The 21848-nt window shown below is 48.0% G+C and overlaps 1 long non-coding RNA gene across 1 annotated transcript in view; it reads right to left on the reverse strand.

Annotated features, from left to right (window-relative positions):
- The window catches only part of LOC141134445 (uncharacterized), a 42979-nt gene extending 25101 nt beyond the window's left edge, over positions 1–17878 (reverse strand). The window contains exon 1 of the long non-coding RNA XR_012243153.1: positions 17748–17878. This is a non-coding gene — a long non-coding RNA (uncharacterized lncRNA). The remainder of the gene's footprint in view (positions 1–17747) is intronic.
- Between the last annotated feature and the right edge of the window lie 3970 nt (positions 17879–21848).

Here is a 21848-nt window from a genome sequence, read left to right on the forward strand (position 1 = left end):
ATAGATGCAGAGAGAGGGTGTTTATCAATATACGTTTAATCCATGAATGCAGTGATATACACTAGAAAATTAAACCAGAATGTTTGAAATAGCAGTAAAGTATATTGCAACAGGTACAAGCAAGATAGGCTATACAGTGATAATTCAGAAAGGTTATACTGACTTGGCTCACAGTTAAACGGTTTAACACAGCTGCCAACAATAAAACAACCTCAGCTGGCAGTGTTGTAGTAAGTAACCAATATAACTAACAGGTTGCAATAAATGGAAGCTTAATAATCCACCTTTTACTTGAAAAGGATAGACCTAACAATGGGGGGGGGATAAGTGTCCACCATAGTAACAGTCAGCGGTCAGTAGTACACTTGTGTCCAACTTTCTGCTAACCAGCTCATTGGGGCTCAAAACCTTACAATGGATGCTCAGGGTAGTGTCCCTTTAAGGGTTGTGCATGCAATGGTCAAGTGTTCCTAGCAGGCAAACCTGCCCCCCTGCTATCAGCTGCAGTATATAGTTGGTCAGCGGTCACTCACCAGTCTTTTGTAAACAGACGCTTCTTCATTCACCTGCCAGGTAAACAGGTCTCTCTCACTTTCTGATGGTGTCCTCTGACCTCCAGGATAGCGTCCACTTCACCTTCACTGCTCACAAATAGGAATCGTGTACCCTCCGCTTCCACTGCTGTAATTTTAATCTGTCTAGGTCCTGGTCACCTGTGGGAAAGAGAACCTTTTTCCTCTCTAAGCCCTCCCTAACCCCTACCATTTCTCCTCTTTAATGTCCCTCTCCTGGGACTTGTAGTCCAAAGTCAGCCTGCAGCAATGGCTGAGTCCCTGGAGCAACACTGTCACAAATTCCCCTTTCTCCAGCTTGTCAGAAGCTGCCTACAAATAGTGAGTTTATGTGGGTGCACTGTTTGCGCCCTCCCTAAAAAAAAAAGATAAAAAGGATTCACCACCAGCCGCCACTGGGTTCTGCCCTCCACCCTGGTCTGTACATAAATAGGGGGAAGGCTGGCCCAGGGCCGCCATCAGGGCCACATGGGAAGCGTGAAGGTCCATGTTAAGGAGAAGATATAGCTCAGAGCAATGCTCAACTACCTCCCTAAGTGGATACACCTGCAGGGTATGTATCTCTACCTGTAAAGGTATGCCTGGGCAGCCCAGGATAATTAGTTAGGAGGAATCTGTGAATGTTATTTATGAGACTGAGATGTCTGCACTATGAGAGCTCCATTGCAGCATTTTAACTGTTCTAAGCCTGGTCTGAAGTTATTCAAAGGGGTGCATGGTGGTAGATGGCATATAAGAACAGGGCCTGTAAAGCTTACAAGGAGTGGAAGACCATCACGAAAGGGTTAACTCAGTGGGGAAGTTGGAAGAAGAGAATAATTGCCATGGGTAACTTTAGAGTGGTGGGAATGTATAGCAGCCGGTCAACAAAGCGTGGTACCTACTGTACTACCAGGCGTAGGTGACAAGTCCTCAGCGAGGAGGTCGATGTTCTTGCCCCCTCCCTATCGATCGGTTTCCCCCAAAAGTATCTGGGACTGAACCTGTACCTAGCAGCATGTATGGAAGAGCTTAGAGTGATACTAATTGTTTGATTTTTTTAAAATAAAAATGATAAATAAATAATATATGTCTATACTTACCTGCTCTGTGCAATGGTTTTACACGGAGCCGCCCCGATCCTCTTCTTTTGGGGGCCACCGGTCTGGGCCTCTCCCCTTCATCAGGTGCTCCCATGAAATGCCACTTTCCCTGGGGGCACCCGTGCAGGCTCGCTCTCGAGTGCCACTGCTGCGTCCATTGACACAGACAGTGGGACTTGGCCCCGCCCCCGCTCTCATGTCACAGCTTTTGATTGACAGCAGCAGGAGCCACTGGCTCCTGCTGCTATCAATCTGTCCAATGAGGACATATTAATAGCTGGGTTTGTGTACATCGCTGGATCAGATGAGGCTCAGGCAAGAAAAGGGGTGGGGGGGGGTCAGGAGCTGCAGCACAGAAGGATTTTCACCTTAATGCATAGAGGTGAAAAATGTTAAAGTGGAGTTCCACCCACATTTACAACTCTTCAGCATCCCTCACTAAACTGTGCACTGTAAACAAATTGGATATTTTTTATTTTTTTTTCTCAGCACCTACTGTATATCTGCTGTATTCATTTTTCGCTTCCTCCTCCCTGGCCGTGGCCCATCGCATCATTTCCTGTTTGCAATGCCTTCTGGGAAGGGGCGGCAACTTCCTCTGACACTGCCGTTGCTATGGAAACCTGACCTGAAACCTATTACACTGCTTGTGCTGCACTGAGCATGTGCGAGATCTGCAAGGATGAGATCCAGATAGAAATACAGTCTGGCTTCAGATGCCCACACTTAAGATGGCCACGGCCTGCTGTACGTTTATAAAATAACAAACTACTGCTATAAACTAACAAAACAGACCTTAGTTTACAGATTAACTTTACTAGAATACATTAAGCTTGTGTATTATAGGGGTATTTTTATTTAAAAAGTGTCATTTCGGCTGGAACACCACTTTAAGGCTTTACAAGCACTTTAAGGAGTTAAGTGCATGCATGAGGTCTGCGCTAGTGCGCAAAAAGCACAGGGGGAACATGCAGACCCTAGTGCTAACTACTAAGTCACTTTGCTGTGTGATGCATTGGGTCTCGGAGATATCTACTTATCTGCACCAATTTTCCCAGGTTCAGATGACTTATTGCTATTTCCCAGTGGACAGTTCCCTTTACTATACACGTCTAGTTGAAGTGTCTGCATTACAGCATTATTCTCAATGAGAGGATATTCCTGTGGCTTACTATAGAAATGGGCACTGTGGCTGATAACAACAAATCCCAGATCTAGCTAATAAATAGCTTTCAGGGAAGGAGGCATTGATCTGTGCTGTAGGCAATATATGTGAAGTGGTGTGATGTGTTCTAGGCAAGACTGTGCTTCCCTGTTTGCCTCACATGATAATTTGCTGGCTCTGCAGCCAACATGTGCACTCAGGCATAAAGAAAAGCAGATTCTGAATGTAACAGATATGACAGGGATAGTACTCTAGATTGGCAAAACGCAGCTGCAGATTGTTTACAGCTCGGCTGAGCTCTTTTTGGTCTCACAGAATGAGATGAGTGCTAGACTGCTACATAACACAAACTGGAATAATAGCAGACATATGAAAACGCAGATGATCAGCAATGTCATTTGTAAAATATGGATGTGCACAGCACTGTGTCTGCGTGAACAGTTTGCACTTGAATATCACAATATATTCTAGTTTGGCAGACTACAGTATAAAATTCACCTTTGCCAAGAACTATAAGGCTTTGATAACTATACGAAGCTACAGGAGCAATAAAAGGAACTGTATAGGCCCAGCAACCCAAGAGCATTGGCATCTGAAGGCCTGGAACCATCCATAGCTGTTGCCATCCAGATCTTCATGTCCAACAACCTAAAGAAAAACATATCTAAACACCAAGAATTGATGAAAATGTAAATATTTCTAGGCACGGTAGATTTATCTTTTAGCCCTGGTTCACACTGATGCGATGTGGGAAACGCACATGATTCACTGTTTCCCCGCATCCCACTGCAAAGCCATCACACGGCGTTCATGCGATCTGCTGCAGTTGTCAATGTTAGATTAACGACACCTGGAAACAGATCACAAAACGCAGTGTGATTGCCAGAATCACATCGCATGGGTGTGAACACCTATGCAATGCGATTCAGGTGCGGGGCAAAAAAAAAGGGCCATGCACCGTTTTGGTGCGGATACAATGCAATCATGGCTCAATTCATCCCGCACAGACAGTGCGATTCTTGTGCGAAGCACACACAATGTTTGCTGCACACAAGTGTGAACCCAGGCTAAAAGTGGAACTTTACTCAGAAAATGAAGTCCTGATAGATCACTCTAGGCTTGCCCCTTTTGCAGGTATAGATATGTAAAACATTAAAGGGGTTGTAAAGTCAAAAGTTTTTTTTATCTTAATGCATTCTATTCATTAAGATAAAAAAAAACATTCTGTGTGTAGCAGCCCCCCTCAGCCCCCCCTAATACCTGAGCCCTATCTCTGTCCAGTGATGTCCACAAGTGCCTCGGCCGTCCGAGACTCTACCACCTGATTAGCTGAGACACAGCAGTCACACCATTGGCTCCCACTGCTGTCAATCAGGAGAGAGAGGGGCAGGGCCAGGCCGCGGCTCCGTATATGAATGGACACGGAGCTGTGACTTGGCTCAGGTGCCAATATAGCAAGTTGCTTGCTGTGGGGGCACTCGACAGGAGGGATGGGCCAGGATCACAGAAGAGGGACCCGAGAAGAGGAGGATTTGAGTGGCTCTGTGCAAATCCAGGTAAGCAGGTAAGTATGACATGTTTGTTATTTTTAAAGGAAAAGAAAACAGACTTTACAATCACTTTAAACGTAAGTGCCTATACTGTGTATGATCGAGTAATACAATGTCTCACCCTGCTCTGCACATGCTCATTTGCACTCTATTTTTTTGCCACTGTGCCAAAAATGTAGAGGTCGCTCAACTCACATCCAAAAGATTTACTGCTGCTCATGGGCTCTGGGCTTCAGCAAAATGGCCTCCAGCAAGAAAAAATATAAACAATGCTGGAGGCAATGAGCAGCACACAATAATTTTTGTGGAATGAATGTTCCTTGCTAAAGAACAGTTTAAAAAAAAAACTGAATGTTTTAAAAAAATAGAAATTCACAGGTCGGCTCTTGTAAAAATAAAAAAGCACAATAATTATTAGCATAGAGAAAATGCAACTAGTTTATAAAGAGCCGCCCCCTTGGACTTTTTAGGCAGAAAAAAGTATAGAAATATAGAAATATGTAAAAGGCAACTCTGTGCCACTTTTATAAAGTACAAAAAGGTAGATATTGCCAACAGACAACAATCATTAAAAAATGTTTATACAAAGTACACCAATGGAATTTACGACACATGAATATACATGTATATCAAAATATATCAAACTCAAGGTACTGCCAAAGTAAAACTGAGGACAGTCCATGGAGATTTGTAGCATGCATCCCGACATGTTTCGGAAATCTTTATTGGTACATATTTTCCTTTCTTCAGGGATGATTTACTAGTGGTGACTTTATTTTTGTCTGCAACACAAATATTATACATAATATGTGTGCTGTAATATATAAAAACAGTTAACATCATATAATTGATTTATATATTATTTTAAGTCAAAAGTACTTACATATGGATTTCATAGGAACAACATAGACATAGAGAAAACATAAAAACAATGGCATATACACCATGTTGGTTGGAAAGACTCAAACAAGGACTTGCAGACGTGTAGCTGCGCAGACAGGGGGCAACCAAGTGTTTCACCTATGCAAGAGACTCCCTGGTATTTACCCAGCAAAAAACATTTATCTGAAAAGTCATAAAGGAAAAGACTGCAGATTTAGTTGTAGCAATTAAATATAATTTTATGATGTTGGTAAAACATCAAGTTGTAGTCACTCAGCAAAGCAGGCACACCATGCGCTGAATTGCTTAGTCAAAAATAGAGTGAATTTTACCTTTCACTGGAGATGGAATAAATATGGTGCAAGCAGCCAGTCAGCAGTCCTCAGACTGAGAGAACGCTGGATGTAAGTGTGCACCTTAAATAGTATGAGGCTGTGTAAAAAGCCAATCAGGCAAACTAGTAATGTGTTGCTGGCAGTTCCATGTAATCAGCTGCAATAGGAAGCAGCTGAAATAGGAACTCAGAGTGTCTCCCTGAGGCAGGGGCGCGCGGCGTAGCCACGCCCCGAGGGGCGTGATGACGTCACGCGTCACCGGCGGAAGAGGAAGTCCCCATCAGTGCAATACATGTTCTCTATGTTTATAATATAGGATGTTGGCAGTCCCTCATATTCCATTCCCCAGTCATTTCTTTTTTCACAATAATTATCAGCAGGGTATTGAAATCATGGGCTGGAAGCTTCTTGGTTGCAGTAATACGGCTTTACGTTTGTGGAGAAATACATTACATGTCTTTTATCACCATGGAGACAAACAGGAACTGAATAACAAACAAGTACACATTTAGATACAGACAATACATTCTGTTATATCATAGAATACATTCACTATACACTATAATACTACAGCACCACCTGCTGCATAGATAGGTATAATGCATACAGTATTGTCAGTTTATTAGCAACTTTACATTACATGCTGTTGTTCTTTTCCAACAATAATACCCTTTCTCTGAATTTTTTTGCACACATGTGTAAAAATCATTTTAGGTCTAAAGATTAGCTAAAACCTCCAAACATTTTCTGAAAGCAGATGCCCTTGAGACTACATTGGTGGTAGTTAAAACATTTTGTGTCAATATTTGCAAAATAGTTTATGAAGCGCAACTTCTCAGTACAAAATACACTAAAGTTCATTTTAGGGCACACAATATATAATTTTTGGGCAAAATATAAAAGACGAGGTTGCGTTGAGTAAATAGAAACCCAACATGTCAAGCTTTAAAATGTAAAACGTATGCAGATTAATGCTCAATATTTTTTTTTTTTTGGAGGGGGATTTTTGCTGACACGCAATCATACATCTTGGTGGAGGGGCACAATATTGGGAAGGTTCAACCTGGGCTCTAGATGACTTTGTCCCAGCACTGGTGGAGTGTACACATGCTGTACAAACCCTGCTGCCACAGATGTATGACATGCGTTGGTAGCAACGAAAGGAATATGGGGTTACTCTCCTGCAGTAAATCCTCTTTTCCAATAGATGGTGATCCTCTTCTAGGTTGAATGATGACTAGAATCATTCAACCCTCTTCCTTAGATCCCAGCAGGGCACTAATCTAACTGAACATCGCTCACCTGTGATGTCACCAGACAGATCAGAAGCTCTTTGGAAAAAGATATCTATATCTAACACACTTCCTGTCCTAGAATGACAAAGCTGCTCCTGCATACAGTACAGCAAGTAAATGTTGTCACCCTAGGATAGATAGTGTGTTGCTGGTGAAAATTAAGGAAATAAGAAAGCCTCAAGAAAAGAAAACAAATGCAGCCACCGTAACGAAGTATTGATAAGCTTCAATATATTACATTTTTGTTGTTGGGTTTAGATATACTTTGTAGCGCTTTAGGGATGTCATAGCTCTTATTTTGCAATTGTGTTGCAGGCTGGTGAGTCCTGACTCCTGTGGATCAAATGCATTGAATCTTCTGATATCCAGCTTTTTATCATAGATAAGTGATTCATTCTCTATGATTTAATATCATACAGGATGAGAATAGAAACATTTCTGCTCTTTATGGAGAAAATAGAATAAGGGGTCTTTGTTACGTGAGGCCTGGAGCGAAACAAATAAAATAAAAAAATCGAAGAGCAGGCATGACAGTGAACAGGGGAACACAGCAAGTAAAGCAATGAAAGGGCTTACCTGATTGGGTGGGGGAGTCTGGGGAGAGGATTGGCTACGTGGATTTAAGAAAAGGTGGTCCCACCCTGGAGTCCAGAGGATCTCGCGGTGCAGTTAACGACTTGGTTCCCCTGCAGCTGCTGGACGAGATGCCAGACGTGGACAGGCTGCTTTCCCAGCTCAAGGCAGAAGCGGCGTCCAGAGGAGCGGAGTGGCTGCAGGAGCAACTCTCATCTGTCCTGGGAGATCGAGCCTCCGGGTCAGGGACAGGGGGGCAGGAGTCCTTACGAGCTCGGAGGTCTCAGCCTCTGGATCGCTTCTCTCCTGACTCCTCTCCTAGAGCTCGGCACCACATCGGGAGTTCCGTGCAGGCCCATTCAGGACCAACTACAAAGAGATTGGCTGCGCCCACGGGTGGCGCTCCTGGAAGGAATCCCCTTCATCGTGCTCCTACGGCCGCTGGGCCCTCTACATTCATGGCTGGCGGCTCTCCCGGGACCAGCCAGCACCAGGTGGTGTCAGAAGAACGGAGGAGCGGTGTTGGGAGACCAGAGGTGAGTGCCCAGGGCCCTGGGCGCTCCAGTAAAATGACCTGGAAATCGGTGGGCAGATCCAGGGCAAGGAGGCGGGGCCAGCAGCTGCATGGATCCTCGGCATCCAGGGCCACTACTCCTGGAGGGCTACCAGAGAGGGGAGACGTGGAGACAGAGGAGGGGATAGAAGGAGAGCTGTCTGCTTCAGAGGGGGAGGAGTCACATGGACACCGCACAGCGATGGAGTCGGGACATGTGGCTGGTGGGATCCTTCCTAGGCAGCCTGGTAAGTCTAATAATTCTTGTAACAGTTCTGTGTTTTCTGCTGTTGATGATGATGTGTGTCTGGCGGGGGCCTGTCCCGTACAGAGTTGGCGGCACCGCGGTCTGATTTGCCCGTGCTTTCTGCCCCTTCTAGTGCGGGCAGCGGGCACGCCACATCCAGGACAGATGGGGGGTTGCAGGGGTTCCTTTTGGGTTTGAAGGAGCTGGTCCAGTGATTTGAACCAGGAACGAGTGCACAAACCATGCCGTCTTCAGCATGGATCCCACCGGTGGGTGTGTCAGTGGCGACGGAGCTGGCTTCAGTGTCCGTGGTTGACTCCGTGGCAATCGCAGCACTGGGCCAGTCGGCGACGATGGACAAGTTGGTGTCGAGGCAGTGGCGAAATTTCCATGGTCGCAGCAGTCGCACTTGCGACTGGGCCCTTGAGTTCTGCCACAGTAGGGGGGCCCGCTGCCGCCCGGGAGATAGTACACTTACTGGTCATTCATGGGCACACAGTCCCTGCCCGCTCCACCCATCCTCCCCGCTCCTCTCTGCCCATCCTCCCGCCCACACTTACGGGCACACTGCACAGTCCCCTCCCTCTCCGCCCATCCTCTTCGCCCGCTCCGCCTATCCTTTCTGCCCGCACTCACAGGCACACTGCACAGTCGCTCGCTCCGCCTATCTCTCCTTCCTCCTGCACGGGCACAGTCCCCGCCCATCCTCTTCACCCTCCCGCACGGGCACAGTCCCCGCCTGCTCTGCCCATCCTCTTCGCCCGCTCCGCCCATCCTCCCTGCCCACACTCACGGGCAGACTGCACAGTTCCTACCCGCTCCGCCCTCACTCACGGGCACAGTTCCCACCTGCTCCACCCATCCTCTCCGCCCACTCTGCCCATCCTCATGGGTACACACAGGCCCTGCCCATCCTCTCTGTCCGCCCAAGCAAGACCTAGCAAGGAGGGGGAAGTAAGTCATCTGCGAGTAATCTGCAAGTGAGTGGCACTGTATTCATCCCTCGTATCAACATTGCTAGTGCTACTGATCCCCCCCCCCCACACCACTACCACTGCTGCCACTGATACCTCCCACCACCACTACTGCCACTGATCCCCCCCACACCACTACTGCCACTGATCCCCCCCACACCACCACCACTACTGCCACTGATTCCCCCCGCACCACCACCACTACTGCCACTGATTCCCCCCCACCACCACCACTACTGCCACTGATACCCCCCACCACTACTACTGCCACTGATACCCCCCCACCACCACTACTGCCACTGATCCCCCCACCACACCACCACCACTGCCACTGATTTCCCCACACACACCACCACGACCATTGCTGCCACTGATCCACCCCCAACACCACCATGACCACTGCTGCCACTGAGTGACCCACACCCCCACAGCCACTGATCCCATCCCGCAACCACCATCCTTTCCACTGATCCCATTCTCTCCCCACCACTGCCACACATCCCATCCAATCCCCCCCTTCCACTACCACTCAACCCATCCCATCCCCCCCAACCGCCACCTTCGCCACTGATCCCATCCTCCCACCCCCACTGCCACTAATTTCATCCAATGCCCCCTACCGCTTCCACTCATCCCATCCCCCCCAACCACCACCCTTTCCACTGATCCCATTCCACCCACCACCTCTGCCACTCATCCCATTCAATCCCCCCCTCCCACTGATCCCACCTCCCTCAACCACCACCCTTGCCACTGTTCCCATCCCCCCTCACCGCTGCCTCTCATCCTATCCCCCATCACCACCACTGCTGCCACTGATCCCATCCCCCACCACCACCGCTGCCACTCATCCCAGGGGCATAACTACAGGGGTCACAATTGCAATGGCGCACATGTTGCTCATGTACACCTTGATGGGTGAGCATATAGAGGAACAAATTCCCTCCATTTTTCTCCTGCAGCCGCTAAAAGCCTGCTTCTCTTCCTTTCCCTCCAATAGGCATTGCGTGGCTGCAGGAGGAAAATGGAGGGGATTTGTTCCTCCATATGCCACCCCTCCTATCCAGGTCCTGCTGCCCCCGGATCAGTGGGAAGGGCCCTGGCCAGAGGTCAGGGGGGCCCTTTATGGTTTCTTGCACCAGGGCCCTGAAGGTTCTAGTTATGCCACTGTGTCGAGGGACAAGGCTGAGTTGTCTGGGGAGGCCGTTACCAAACAGGATTCAGTCAGGCTGGCCGACTCTGCAAAATGTGAGATTTACGTTTGTTTTGAGGGGCCTCTGGGTGCACACCTAAAGCCGGAAGTCTGCAAAAAAATGTTACTTGCAGTAGGATCTGTCAGGGCTAGGCTCAGCCCTTCCTTCTCAGAGCAGGCCGCTTAGCTGTCGGTTAATTGCCAGCTCCAATGTTTTCCACAGTGACTCACCTGATGATGATATCTTGTTCGTCAGTCCTACTTGTTACTTAAGCGGTTCAGTTTAGTTCCTCTCTGCCTTCACCTTGGTCAACACATCCAGAGACTCTCTCCTGTGTACCCGTTGAAGACTTTCTTGGCTGTGGTCCCTTTTGGTTCATGATCCTGCTTGCTGTTCCACTATGCTGATTCTCCGGTTTCCTGATTTCCTGGCCTGTCTTGAAGTAGGCTAATCTCTGGCTCCCTGACGTCCTGGCTTGTCTGACTATCCATTCCGGTTACTGAACTCTGGCTATGATTTAACTACGTAGCTCTGTTTACCTTTTACTATTATTGTTATTAAACAAGTATGATTTTAACTGCACTTCTGTCTCAGTCTGATTCATGGTTTCTGACAGTAGGCGAAGACCATGAATTCAGAAGATGCACTTGTTTGTAATATTAATATAATGTAATATATTTTGTCATATTTTTTCCAGATTGGATGAGCAGGATCACCATATGGATCAGTTTGCTAATTTGGGGGCAATCCAGTTCAATGCAGAGGGTTTCTTAATTAGTTTGAGATATACTTTGAGATGCTGCCCCAGGCGTTTCCCACGGACAGAAGCAAAGTAGGTTTTGTGATATCTTTGCTTTCTGAGAGAGCCTTGGCCTGGGGAAAACCCTCTATGGGAGATGCAAAAACCTGTTGTCCTGAGTTACTCAGAGTTTGTGGCTTCCTTCAAAAGGGTATTTGACGTTCCTGCATGCTCCGCTTCTGCCGCCAAGTGCCTCATGTCCATCAAACAGAGTACGAGAACTGTTGCCAATTACGCCATTGAATTCCGTACGCATACAGCAGAGGTTGCGTGGAACAATGAGGCCCTCGTGGCTGCTTTTTCTCATGGTCTCTCGGATACCATCAAAGATGAGATAGCAGCCCGAGATATAACTACTGAGCTGGAGAAGTTGATCACGTTTGCCATCCTCATTGACTCCAGACTCCAGAATTTGTCTTTGAGCTTTGCAGTCCCACCCTTCCCTCACCTCCCATTCCTCCTGGTACCAAATCGGTCAGTGAAGATGAACCCATGCACTTGGGCTTCACATGTCTTTCTGTGGATGAGAGAACCTTTAGAAGGAGGGAGAGATTGTGCCTTTATTGGGGCCAGGCAGGTCACTTTTTGAGGTCTTGTCCTACCCGTCCAGGAAACGCCCGAACCTTGAGGTCCTGTAGCGGACAGACCTTAGGTGGCGTTGTTTAATCCCCAGTTATCTTGAAGGCTAAGCCTCTGGTCCCAGTTATCCTTTCTTGGTCTGACTCGTCCGTCGAGATACAGGCTCTAATGGACTCTGGGGCTGCAGGCCTGTTCACTGATGCTGCCATTGTATCTAAGCACTCGATTCAGCTTCAGCTTCGTGCCATTCCACTTGCCATTGAGGCTCTTGACGGGAGGCCTTTACAGCCTGCCTCTGTGACTCGTGAAACTGTTCCGTTGTCCATGGCTGTAGGGGCTCTTGACCATGAGATAATCCAATTCCAATTTATTTCCTCATCTAGGTTTCCGCTGGTTATTGGTTATCCTTGGTTACAGAGGCACAACCCCTCTTTTGATTGGCTTTGTGCTGAGGTTCTCTCCTGGTCGCCACAATGCAGCAAGACTGTCAGGTCACCTGAGTCCAGGTGACAGATGCACTCCATAGGAGTCAGGAGTGCACCGCTAAGGTAGTGGACCCTAGGACTGACTGCTGCGGATTGAACTCTGGGAGGTTCAGGAAGCAGGTCCACTAGAGCATCAACACAGATGCTAGAGCTAGAGCATAGATTCCCCAGGGCACCAAGTCTAAGAGCCAGCAGGTGTTCACCAGAGCCTCTGGTGGTGAGGATGGACTGCGCTGCAGTCTGGCTCCAGGTTGCGGCCCCCAGGGTCTCACAGCTCACGCTCACTGTAGACTACAGGAGAAAGAGGAAGAAAGCAGGAGGTTGGAATAACAAGGATAGTAAGGGATAAGCCAAGGTGAGGGTGACTAGTAGACAAGGATAAACATAGAACACGCCAAAGGTCGGGGTGACTAGCAGACAAGGATAAACATAGAACACGCCAAAGGTCAGGGTCACAAGCAGACAGGGATAGTCGAGAACAGGCCAAGATCGGTAACTGGAATCAGACGTAGGAGACACAGCAAGTAGCACACGAAAGCTAAACACACAATGGTTGATCAGCAAGGTTGGCTTGCAATACACAGGTTAATATAGTGTTCCTAATTAGAGGCTGAAGTGGAGCTTTGCTGAGGGAAGATGATATAAGCAGTCAGGTAAGAGTGGCTGGCCTCTAAAGGTGTAGACATGGAGGAGGTAAGCTGACAGACAAAGATTACTGCATAACCATGACAAAGACATGTTTCCAGAATGTGGCTAAGGTCCTTTGCACCTCTTCACTCTCCTCCCTGCCGAAGGAGTACCTCGATTTTAGTGATGTCTCTGACAAGGGTCAAGCCGGTAGTTTGCCTCCACACCGGTCATATGATTGCGCAATTGACCTTCAACCAGGTGCCATACCCCCTCGTGGCCGGGTTTACCTTTTGTCGGTCTTGGAGGATAAGGCCATGGAGGAGTATGTTGCAGACACACTTTCTCGAGGATTCATCTGCAAGTCCTTGTCTCCTGCTGGTGCTGGTTTCTTCTTTGTGAAGAAGAAGAGTGGTGAACTGAGACCTTGTATTGATTATAGGGGTCTCAATCGTTTCACGATTAAGAATGCTTATCCAATTCCGTTGATTACGTAGTTATTTGACCGCCTCAAGGGAGCTGGATTTGAGAGGAGCATACAATCTCGTGAGGATCAAGGAGGACAACGAATAGAAAACTGCGTTTAATACCAGAACAGGTCATTATGAGTACCTTGTAATGTCATTTGGCCTTTGCAATGCTGCGGCAGTTTTCAAGGAATTAATCAATGATATCCTCTGAGATTTGTTGCAGCTATGTGTGGTGGTTTATCTCAATAATGTCTGTCATGTGCTTCAGAAGCTGAAAGAGAACGATCTCTATTGTAAATTGGAGAAGTGCAAGTTCCATCGTGAACAGGTTAAATTCCTGCGTTATGTCATTTCCACTGCCGGTTTTTCGATGGACCCAGAGAAACTTTCAGCAGTCCTACAGTAGCCCCGACCCGTGGTTATACGTCCTCTGCAACGTTTTCTTGGCTTTGCCAATTATTATCTAAAGTTTATTTGTAACTTCTCGTCTCTGGTCAAGCCCCTGACTGAGATGACCAGAAAGGACAGTAACCCACAGAGTTGGTCTCCGGAGTCCATTAGGGCTTTTGAGAGTCTCAAGGCTGCCTTTGTCTCTGCTCCTGTGTTGGCACATCCTGATCCTACGTTATCCTTTATCGTTGAGGTTGATACTTCTGAGACTGGAGTTGGCGCCCTTCTGTCTCAACGTCCTACCTCTGAGAGAGCTATGAATCCTTGTGGCTACTTTTCCAAGATATTGTCACCTGTGGAATGCAATTACGAGATTGGGGACAGAGAGTTCTTAGCGATCATTTTAGCCCTTAAAGAATGGAGGCATCTTCTCAAAGGCACCACTGTGCCAGTTCTCATTCTTACTGACCATAAAAATCTCACATTCTTGTCTGAGGCCAAACGCCTCTCTCCCAGAAGGGTGCGATTCTTGTCAAGTTTCAATTACATTGTCTCATTCTTACCCGGTACTAAGAATGTAAGGGCTGACGCTTTGTCGCGACAATTTTCCTCTACTTCCAAGATGGAATCAGTTCCTGTTCCTGTGATTCCTCCTGATCATATTCTGGCTACGGTTCACACCAGTCTCACTTCTCCTTTGGGTAACAGAATTCTTGCTGCTCGGGTCCATGCTCTTCCTGAGAAACCTTGTGACCGCTGCTTTGTCCCTGAGAGTCTCCGTACTGCTGTGCTCCAGACTTACCATTCTCCCAAGGCTGCTGGCCACCCTGGGAAGAATCAACTCTTTTGGGCCATTTCCCAACAATTCTGGTGGCCTAGTCTACATGCTGATGTAGCCGCCTTTGTAGCTGCTTGTTCTGTGTGTGCTCAGAGTAAGACACCACGACACCTTAGAGTGGGCCTCCTATAACCCATACCCAGTGGAGAGAGGCCTTGGACCCACCTGTCCATGGACTCAATTGTGGAGTGACCCAACTCTCAGGGCAACACAGTTATCCTTATGGTGGTTGACCGGTTCTCGAAGATGTCTCATTGTATTCCACTTAAGAAGTTGCCCACATCTAAGGAACTGGTTTCCATTTTTGCTCGGGAGATCTTTCGCTTACATGGGCTACCTAAGGTGATCATCTCGGACAGGGGTAGTCAGTTTCTATCCCTGTTCTGGCAAGCTTTTTGTGCACAGTTGGGAATTCAGCTTTCTTTCTCCTTTGCGTATCAGCCGCAGTCTAATGGGGCAGCAGAACGAGCCAACCAGTCCTTGGTGCAGTTTCTACATTGCTATATTTCTGACCATCATAACAACTGGTCAGACCTCTTACCTTGGGCGGAGTTTGCTCACAATAGTGCCATGAATTCTGTTTCCCGATTGTCCCCGTTTATGGCAAACCATGGTTTCCAACCTTCCACGTTTCCTGACTTATTTGTTCCGCAGAGCATCCCTGCGTTAGAGGAGCATCTCTGTGGCAGTGTTGCCAACCTACCAGACTGAAATTCACTGACCCGAAACTGAAAATTTACTGGCTGAGCAATGTTTTTACTGGCATTTTCGAAAAGTTACAGAATTACAGTTTTCAGTGCAAATTTCAGTACTTAAGCTACAAGCAAGTACAATATGCAGTTAGTACAGTGGTTTAAGACAGATATTAAGATAAAAAAAAAACATATTTCTTATGTAATTTTTGATATAGTAAGGGCAGGTTATTATAACCCATCAGATTTTGTCACGTATGTCACCACTGGAGGGATTTCCCCTTAATTTCTGTTCTATAGCCACCTATAGAAAGTGAGGGGAAATCCCAGGTAGCCACCAGGATCACAAGAATTTATGTCCCAAATTCTAAAGACCTCCTGTCTCAATCCCTCCCTCCTTCACTTCCTGCCCCTATCCCTCCTTCATCTCCTGTCTCCATCCCTCCTTCACCACATGTATCCATCCCTCCCTCCTTCACTTCCTGTCCTTATCCCTCCTTCATCTCCATCATCTCCTGTCGCCATCCCTCCATCACCTCCTTTCTCCATGCCTCCATCTCCTGTCTCCATCCCTCCATTACCTCCTGTCTCCATCATCTCCTGTCTCCATCCCTCCTTTATTTCCTGTCTCCATCCCTCCATCACCTCCTGTCTCCATCATCTCCTGTCTCCATACCTCCTTCATCTCCTGTCTCCATCCCTCCATCATCTCCTGTCTCCATCCCGACATCACCTCCTGTCTCCATCATCTCTTGTCTCCATCCCTTCTTCATCTTCTGTCTCCATCCCTCCTTCATCTCCTGTCTCCATCCCTCCTTCATCTCCTGTCTCCATCCCTCCTTCACCCTCTGTCTCCATCTCTCCATCACCTCCTGTCTCCATCACCTCCTGTCTCCATCCCTCCATCACCTCCTGTCTCCATCCCTCCCTCCTTCACCTCCTGTCTCCATCCCTCCATCACCTCCTGTCTCCATCCCTCCCTCCTTCACCACCTGTCTCCATCCCTCCCTCGCCTCCTGTCTCCATCTCTCCCTCCTTCACCTCCTGTCTCCATCCCTCCCTCCTTCACCTCCTGTCTCCATCTCTCCCTCCTTCACCTCCTGTCTCAATCCCTCCCTCCTTCACCTCCTGTCTCCATCCCTCCATCACCTCCTGTCTCCATCCCTCCCTCTGTTGCAGGTGCCTCCAACCTCTTCACCCTCCATCACTTCCATCCCTCTGTTACTCTATCCCTCCCTTCTTTTATCTTTCCATAACTCCATCCTTTTATCTCTTGCCCCATCCCTTCCTCCATCACACTGTCCATCTAACAATCCTTGTGGCTTTTATCCCTGCACCTTTTCTATCCTCCATCACTTTCATCCCGTTATTATTCTGTCTCTCCCTCTTTCTTTCCATAACTCCATCCCTCCATCCTTTGCTCCATCACTCCATTTCTCTGTCTCGCTCACATCCCTTCATGCCTTGCTCTATCCCATCATCCATCTCTCTGTCACCCAATCTATACTATCTTTTGGGGCTCTTTCACACAGTAATGTCTGTTTTCACGGACTCCGCTTGCTCAGCAGAGATTGATCCGTTGATTACCGCTGAGGCGGTGGATGACAGCTACATCTCTGCTCACTGTGCAGAGACAGACCTATCAGATCTCCGCTCTCCTCTATGGGGGAATTGGATGAAAATGGATCAGCCTGTCCGTTTTCACCCAATCCGATCCACCAGACGGATGGAAAATAGGGTTTCTGTCTGGATCTGGCGGAGTGGATCACATGTCAGCGGACATGTCACAGCTGACATCTGTCGCTCCATAGAGATGCATGGAGCGTTCGTTCAGGTCCACCTGAAAAACTGACAGGCGGACCTGAACAGTCCGCATGTGTGATCCTAACTCACTCCTCACGTTTTCCATCTCTCTGTCCATCCACCTCCCCCATAACTCCACTACTCTGTCTTTCCATTATAAACAAATAAAAATACTCCAGTAAGCTTCCACACCAAATTTGCTCACTACTTACTAAAAAATATATGCATAATAAACACCTTAAGACCATCAAGCACAATAAATAATCAAAAATATATATGATCATAGATTTTATAACACACACTATACAAAACTAGCCTGATCTGTGATATCGCTGCTGCCTTCCCTCTCCTGGCATGCTGGGATTTGTAGTGCCACACAGCCTGACACGAGGTGGTCATGCAGGAAAGGAGGTTGTGCCTGGTAAGCAGGTAATGGGTAGGGACAGGGAGGTGTAATAGAGATTGGGGGAGATCTCAGAAAACGTGCTCCCTTAAGAAGCAGAGCAGTTCACTTCACACACAAAAAAGATCTAGTGTAACAGCATGAGACAGGAGCCTGCTACACGGAGCCCATCATCTCCCCTCTCCCCCTCCTCACTAACATAAGCCACCGACAGAACTGCATGTTGCTCAGCTAGCTTACCTTCGGCTAGGCTGAACTCCGTCCTCCACTGCAGACTGTCTCCACTCCTCCCCCTCCCAGCATCTCCTGTGAGGAACTCAAGTACTCACGCGCAGGGAAAAGGGGGAGGGTACAAGTAGCTTCATTTAGAGTCAGATAAATCATCGGAGACTCTCGGTCTCCGCTGGCTCAGACAGGAACTGCACATGCGCAGTCGAGCCGAAAGCGTCACTGGCTGAAAGCGGATTTTTTTCACTGGCAGGCTTCTCTCTTTACGGGCTTTCATGCGCACTGAAAAATTACCCAGTTTTTATGGGCTGCCCATGAAAACACGGGTGTTTGGTAACACTGCTCCGTGGTCGTCGTTCCACTTGGGTACAAGTCCAGGAGGCTTTGCGACATGCTAATGATAGGTACAGACTCCATTCTGACTGCAGACGCCTGCCTGCGCCTTCCTACCAGGTTGGGGACAGGGTCTGGCTGTCATCTCGCAACCTCCGACTCCGTGTTCCCTCACTGAAGTTGGCACCTTGGTTTATTGGGCCTTTGCGTATTCTCTGCAGGATTAACCCAGTGGCTTACGCTTTAGACCTTCCTTCTAATATGCGTATCTCAAATGTATTCCATGTCTCCTTATTAAAACCTTTTGGTTTGCAACCGCTTTACCACCTCGGTGCCACATCCTTACCCAGTACAGGTTGAGAACCATGAGGAGTATGAAGTACAGTCCATTGTTGACTCCCATAGGTTCCGTGGGCGCATACAGTACCTGGTTCATTTGAAAGGGTACAGTCCGGAGGAACGCTCTTGGGTCTCATCCTCGGACGTACATGCCCCTGTCTTCCTCCGTGCATTCCATAGTCGTTTTCCCCTCAAACCTGGTGGTCCTCCGAGGGGGAGAGATTGTTGAGGAGGGGTACTGTCAGGGCTGGGCTCAGCCCTTCCTTCTCAGAACAGGGCGCTCAGCTGTTGTTTAATTGACAGCTCTAATCTTTTCCACAGTGACTCAAGCCAGAGGAGAGCAAAAAGGATGAAGAAAAGCGGCGGTACAGGCTTATCCTGCTGACTTTCCCTAATTGGCTGCAGGCTTTTGCCATTATGGCAAGTGTAGTTGGAGAGAAGAATCCGGAACACTGTTCGGTGCTCTTCTGCTATCTTGATGCCATTGGTGAGGCCTACGGAGTCTACGAGGGATCTGCGTGGTTGAGGTACGACAAGCAGTTCCGGCAGCGGAGAGCTATTCACCCATCCTTGCAGTGGGATCTGTCAGGGCTGGGCTCAGACCTTCCTTCTCAGAGCAGGCCGCTTAGCTGTCGGTTAATTGCCAACTCCAATCTTTTCCACAATGACTCACCTGATCCTGTTCGTCAGTCCTGCTGGTTACTTAAGCTGTTCAGCTCAGTTCCTCTCTGCCTTCGCCTTGGTCAACACATCCAGAGACTCTCTCCTGTGTACCTGTTGAAGACTTGCTTTCCTGACGTCCCATCTGGTTCATGATCCTGCTTGCTGTTCCACTACCTACGCTGATTCTCTGGCTCCCTGACATCCTGGCTTGTCTGACTATCCGTTCAGGTTACCGAACTCTGGCTATGATTTGACTACGTTGCTCTGTTTACCTTTTACTATTATTATTATTATTATTAAACAAGTGTGATTTTTTAACTGCACTTCTGTCTCGGTCTGATTCATGGTTTCTGACAGGATCACAAGGACATTAGTTTGTGGATGCGACTTAGGACCTCTGCGCGGGCCCATAATCAGTTTTTTCAAGGGGGGGCCAGTGGCACATTTACTCCCGGACAACCGGCCGCAAAGAAGAGTGGTGTCTACTGGCAGTATAATGAGGACTCCGGCAAGTTTGGGGGGTTTTCCGTTACAAGCACGAGTGCTCCGGCTGTGGAGGTTTGCATCCCTTGTCCCGCTGCTTCAAGTAGGGGAAGGGCCTTGCCGGCGAGTCTGTTAACAAAAGGCATGATGTCAGTGAGGGTGGAAAGGATGCGGCCTTTCCTCGATAGATATCCAGATTGGGAGGCTGCTTGGTTGTTAGGGGTGGGTTTCTCCGAAGGCTTTCGCCTACCTTGTGCCCTGGCCTCTGTTCCACCAGTGTCACAGAACTTGCGTTCAGCTTTGTAACGTCCTGCAGTGGTTTCTGTGAAATTGCGGAAGGAATTTGCGTTTCCCCTCGCAGCCTTTAGCGGATTTGGTGATCTCACCCCTGGGGGTCGTGCCTAAGAAGGAGCCCGATAAGTTTCGTCTTATTCACCACCTTTCCTTCACGAAGGGTGGGTCATCAATGATGAGATCGACTGCGTGTATGGTATCTTACACTTCCTTTGATGCAGCTGTTTTCTGGGTCCGACATTATGGACAAGGGGCTCTCATGGCCAAGTCCGATATTGATTCTGCATTTAGACTGCTTCCTTCCCATTCACCCAGATAGTTTTTGCTTGCTAGGTTGTCATTGGCAAAAAGAGTACTATGTGGATCGCTGCCTTCTGATGGGCTGTTCTGTTTCAGATGTTAGGCCTATTGGTAGGCAACTAGGCATTTGTAGGCAGGAGGCTTGTGTCCGCTGGTTGGGAGTACCAGGCATGCTGTGGAGCAGGATGGAGCCGGAAGTGCATCGCTTTGCATGACTGGATAGACCACCGGATGTTCCGGTGCCACACATCGGCGGCAATGATTTAGGACTGAGGTCCATGTTGGACATCATTCACAATGTCAAATTTGATTTCCTGCGGCTCCGCATGGCCTTTCCAGATATGCTCGTCGTGTGGTCCGACATCATTGCTTGGATGACTTGGCATTTGCCTAGGTCGGTGGAGCGGCTCAATAAGGCCCGCAAGGTCAACAGGGAGGTAGGCTGATTTGTAGTTAGGAACAGAGGCTTGGTTATCCGGCATTTGGACCTGGAAACGGATACTTGGTGATACCTTCAGGGTGACGGGGTACACCTCAATGCGGTGGGAATTGATTTGAGGGCCCTGGGGTTGCAGGATGGTATTCAGAGAGCTTTGAGGGAATTTAGGGGCACTCGAGGGTAAGGTCTTCCCCTTGTGCGCTGTGGCGGGTGTTGGTCTTTGCTGGGAATGAAGAAAGCTCAGGTAAGGAAGGGTTCAGGACCCATCGGTGGTATGGGTCTCTCTGGTGTATTCCAGTAAACAGTGGTTTAGCTGGAATTGGTTAATGGGTGCACTGCGGTTAGTGGGTTGTCTCCGAGCCAGTATGTCGGCTGGACGCCTAGTATAGTAAAAGGTACCGCAGTACATTCTTGAACATACGATAGTTTGGGGTTCTACAAAGACGTAGTGACCGATGGGTTTTTTGATTTAACAAATTTTTTTTTTTTTTACGGTTTGTGTTCATTTAAGTTGATTTGTTAATAAAGAGGCTGCTAGGACCAATTTTTACTCCAATTATGGTTTGGTCTCCATTAATGGGATTTAATGGTACAGGTTGGATGGAGTATGGGGTTGGTCTGGCAGTTTTTGGTTAAGGATGGAATATCTGTTCTACAATGGTCATGTCAACCTCTTTGGTCTCTATGTTCCTCCTGAAATTATCTTCCGAACGTCAAGAACGCGGTGACGTACAACACGTACGACGGCACTAGAAAAGGGAAGTTCAATACCAAGTGTGCCACCCTTTGGGCTCCTTCTGCTATTCTCGTGTTAGTAGAAGTTTGGTGAGAGACGATTTGCACTTTTCAGCCTCGTGCTTTTCAGATTGTTACTGCTCTTCAGTTTGTGCTTGTGGGTTCGTTTCTGATTTTCAGCTCGTTCTTCTCAGGCCTTTCTGATTTTCAGTGCGTTCTGTTAGTTCGTTCTGACCAGCCAACCGTTTTGAAGCCATTTTGCGGGTACGTACTCGTCGTAGAGTTCGTGCTGTGCAGGGGCTTGGTGTTGGGGTTCTTACTTTGACCCAAGCCCAGTCCATGAACAGGGTGGGGAGGAGTTCATGGACCATGAATTGGTTGCTCCAGCGTGACCAATTCTCTCATATGCCTTTGTTGCGGGAGATCCGTGAGAATAATCCTGATGATTTCAGGAATTCTCTCCGGATGACGGACCCCGTTTTTCACCATCTGTTGGCTTTGCTGTCTGCTTATATTACCAAGCAGGA

Source organism: Aquarana catesbeiana, linkage group LG03, assembly GCF_042186555.1.
Source record: "Aquarana catesbeiana isolate 2022-GZ linkage group LG03, ASM4218655v1, whole genome shotgun sequence".
In the NCBI taxonomy this organism is placed as follows: domain Eukaryota; kingdom Metazoa; phylum Chordata; class Amphibia; order Anura; family Ranidae; genus Aquarana; species Aquarana catesbeiana.